Source organism: Phragmites australis, chromosome 12, assembly GCF_958298935.1.
Source record: "Phragmites australis chromosome 12, lpPhrAust1.1, whole genome shotgun sequence".
Classification (NCBI taxonomy): domain Eukaryota; kingdom Viridiplantae; phylum Streptophyta; class Magnoliopsida; order Poales; family Poaceae; genus Phragmites; species Phragmites australis.
In genome coordinates this window covers 23577735-23582450 of record NC_084932.1, presented here as the reverse complement: position 1 = coordinate 23582450, position 4716 = coordinate 23577735, and the positions used below count along the sequence as shown (strand labels likewise).

General features: G+C 39.1%; 1 pseudogene; it reads right to left on the bottom strand.

Annotated features, from left to right (window-relative positions):
• Positions 1-1238: 1238 nt before the first annotated feature.
• Positions 1239-3763, bottom strand: LOC133886417 (uncharacterized; annotated as a pseudogene).
• Positions 3764-4716: the final 953 nt, after the last annotated feature.

Here is a 4716-nt window from a genome sequence, read left to right as displayed (position 1 = left end):
AGAAGCTACTGAAACTACTGAATGACTTGAAACTACTAACAAATACTGAACAAAATTACTGACCAAAAACTACTGACACTACTGAACAAACTACTTATACTACTAGCATAATTGACAAATCTACTGATACTACTGACACAAACTACTGAACAATTTTACTATGACTTAGAACTATTGAACAACTACTGACACTATTGACCAAAATCTACTGACACTACTGAAAAACTATTGACTACTACTAACACTAGTGAGACACTACTAAACAATTTTACTATGAATTGGAACTATTGAATACTGAACTATTAACGACTACTAACCCTACTGAACAGTTCTTCTATGACTTAGAACTACTGAACAAAACTACTTACAACTACTGTAGAATTATTAGAGAATTACTAGGTGACAACTACTGAAGAATTAGGGTGTGTTTGGTTGGAGGGTGAGACTGGATAGGATATGACCATCCCTGTTTTTCTAGATGGGACGATCCAATTTTCTGTTTGGTTGGGTTGGATGGGATGATTCAGTTTTCTGTTTGGATGGTGGGATTAGGGTGGATAGGGTGAGCCAATTTTCTATTTGGTTGGATGAATGTGATGTGTTGAATGATTGTGATGACCTTTGGATAAGATTACCCCTTTGAGCTGAAAAACTTGTATGAGCTTACACACAAGCTAAAATCATCGATGGAGCATACATACATATAAAGCAAGCTAAATTTGCAGAGACAGAATGTTGTGCTACCAACATACCTATAAAGCACACATACAACACACATACAACATATATATAAAGCACACATACAAGCTAAATTTGCAGCACACATACATCACTTTTAGTTTGCCCCATTTGATACAGCACACATACAACATATATATGTGCCTGCTAAAGCTGACCATACAGCCAAACTTTTCATATATCTATATCCAAATGATTAACACCATACAAGTTCTCCATATAAGGTTATACAGAACCATAAAAGGTCATGCAGAACCACATAGATTTGAAGTTCTCCATACAGCAAATGATTAGCACCATAAAAGGTCATACAGAACCACAACCATGCAAGCACATCAGCACCACTAATGCATTACACATCAGCACCACTTAGCAAAAGAAGTTTTGATCCTTACAAGCAAAAGAAGTCTAATCCTTAAAAGCAAAAGAAGTCTGATCCTTACAAGCAATATGAGGATTGTCAACCCAAAGTCGGCTGCTTACAAGCGAAAGAAGTCTGTTTAACATCCAGGAAACTTCTCACTTATGAACTTAGCAACCCAATTTAACTTATGATTGAATGGCAGTGAGTTGAAAGCTCTAACAATATAAGGATTCACAACCAAATGAGCATAGTAAAAGGATATGTGTGTCTCACCAAAACCTGGAAGGTTATTCAAGTTGTCAAACAAATCTTCGGGCACATCCTTGTCAGATTTACTAGCTTTTTCTATTGCAATGGCAAGCCTTTCGCCAACGGCTTTGAATGTAGAAATTAGGCCTTCCTCTTCACTTTCAGTTGTCTTGGCTCTCTTAGCTTTGGTGACCGAAGATGTTGCCCCATTGTCATCTGCAGTGGTAGCACCACCCACATCCTCCTCTTCAGCTTCATTTTTAGTCACTTCGGTAGCTAGAGGCTCACTTGATCCCTTTGCATAGTTTCCCGTTGCCACACTAGCACCAAAGATAGTAAGCATCTCACCATAGTGCTCAATAGGTTTGTTTAAATATTCTGCATCAGCTTTATGATCCTAGCAATGAATACACAAATTAATCCACAAAATTGAAAGAGAACATATTTTAAAAAACATAGTTCTCAAAGGGCAGCAAAGATACCTTAACATACCCTGTGTAATGCTCATGATCAAGAGAAATAATGAAATTGTCTTCATCCCAAAGGGCATCACTCAACTTCCTAAGTTTGTTTATCTTTACATACTTCCTCTTCCATGTTCTAACATGGTTTCTAATCTGATCTCCAGTTAGCCTCAACTTGAAATGATCATTCAAAGCCTTTGCACAAGAGTTCAGGTGAACTTTCTTGAAGCCTGATGAGGTTCTAGTGCCATTAGCCACCACATTGGCTAGATGGGTTAGCATGAAAGATGACATTGAAGATGTCCATGACACATGTCCACTCCCTTCCCCAGTTGCCTCAAACTCCATTTCCTAACATATCATGACAAAGAAATATTGCAGCAAGGAATATGTAAAGAATGAAATCATGAAGGAAAATGTAAATAAAAAATCAGCAAGGAATATGTGAATAATACAACACATAATATGCCCATTCAAAGGATATTCAGCAAGTAATACAAATAAATACAATGTTCGCAATCACACTACAGATACATAATTATCGAACATAATACAAATACATATATTGTTCTTGATCATAACAAAAATACATGTCAGTTTTGATAGTGGTTTTGTCTATCTCTCCACATATGATGAGCAATTCCCTGCCTGAAATTAACCATAAATGCACGTTCACTTGCTTGCCCACTTGATGATGTAGCATGGGTATGATTAGGTGTCCAATTGTTCTCTTGTATGATTAGTTCATCACCGCCGTCTTGTATAACCCAATTGTGAATAATGCAACAAGCGACCACAATATCGACTTGAGTTGAAAATGGGGAAAATGGAGTGGCATCATCAAGTATTTTGAACCTCCTCTTCAATGACCCAAATGCACGCTCTATCGTCACACGAAGAGCCGAGTGTCTAAGGTTAAATAACTAGTTCTCATTTTCCACATAATTGTTCCCCCACTCATTCAAATGGTACCTCACACCACGGAAAGGGGGCAAGAATCCAGGTTTGGCTTCGTACCCAGCATCAACTAGGTAGAATTTGCCTAAAATATGAGGAACATGTGGCTGACCTTGTTACATATAAATAAATGCCATGGAGAAAATGAGCTACAAAATTTTAATCTATTACCTTGTGGGACACAAAAGCCATTTTCACATTCTAAAGCATCTTGTAAAATTAAAGCATCATGTGCTGTCCCCTCCCAACCAGCCAAGACATATGTGAACCGAAGATCAAAATCTATGATCGCCATTACGTTGAGTAGCATGGGATTTCCTACCATGAAAGGAAGGTTTCACATCCTTAGAAACAAATGCTCGTATATGAGTGCCATCAATAGCTCCAATACAATCCTATTAAAATTTTCCATCAAAAGAAGCCATAAAAGATTAGAGACCATATAGGTTATTGACTAAAAATAAAAAAGAGTTAGGGCTCAAACTCACACCTTAAAGTAAGGATCCCACCTTGGGTTCCCTTCTATTTTGGTTCGGGTCACCAATGAAGGTGGCCTAATGAGTTCCATTCATAGCTCACTAATGGCATGCAGGACTAGGTTGAAATAGCGGCTAACAGTTTCACCGGATCTATCAAAATTAGTGCCAACTAATCTATTCCTAAGATTATGGCCCACTGTATTTAAAAACATAGCTACCTGTTGCTCAACACACATATGTATAGTGTCTTGAAGCAAGCTACGATCCCTAAAAAGCTTACAAAAATGGAAGAAAGGTGCTCTTCCAAGCCTAAGCATGTTTACACAAGTTGTATCATTCTTACATATTTTGTTATCTAGATACTCAAACCTCATCCTATCCCTTTCAGCTATTGGCCCATAGGAAATATGTTCTCTCCTTACACCCCTTTTTCTTTTCCTAGACTCAATAGCCATGACCATCATTGAAAGAAGCATATGTGCTGCTGACCCATAAACTAAAAGCTTGGTCATCTTGTCCATCTACAATACCACAATCAAGCACACATCACAAATATGAGGAATATAACCATCTATTCGTACAAAAATAAAGAGGATAACACATGAACTAAACCTCAAAGGCAGTATAACACTTCAAAGGCAGCCACACTGCCTGTTCTAAGGAAATCCTATGGCACCTAGGCTCTAACATCACCACCCAACACTTCTGCACTATGATGCTTTAAATGTTATAAACTACTTTTAGAAATAGATCTATGTACACAAATAATGATATCAGATAACATGGGCATTCAATATCCATTATAACAAAAAGAGGTCAATATGGTAGCAAGCAATAGCCTAACCATGGTGCTACAGTGTAAGTTAAATCAGCTCTTTCTTTTCCCAATAATCTAATGCTACCATTACGTATCCAAATCAGCATCAGCTGCAGCTAGAATGATTTGGCACTTTACGAATTTGCATAACCAATCAAATGTAAAAATACATACTATAGTACTCGGTTAAATCAATCATGCAATTATCGATATTGGGAGCTTGCCGGCTATCTCTATGGGTCCCTGTTCCTCCTACAAGAGCTGATGAGGTGACAAACAATTTTTACCCAATGAAACCCATATTTTGATCCTAATAAACCCAAAAGAAGAGCCTCAAATCAATTAAAGCTGATTTTCACCTTGGTTGGAGCTTCTCTTCCGCGCTGGGTCACAGGACCGGGTTAGAGGAGTCACCGGGTCGCAGGAGGACAGAGGAGGTGCCGGTGCTGGAGTTGATTCGTAGATTTGCCTGCTCGCTGGAGGGGGCCGCTGCTCACCGGGTCGGAAGGGTCGCCTGCTCGCCGGGTCGGAGAGGTCGCTGGAGGGGCTGCCTGCTCATCAGGTCGGAGTGGTCGCTGGAGGAAACGGCTACTCGCTGGGTTGGAGATTTCATTGGAGGAAATGGCTGCTCGGTTGGCTGCTCATCAG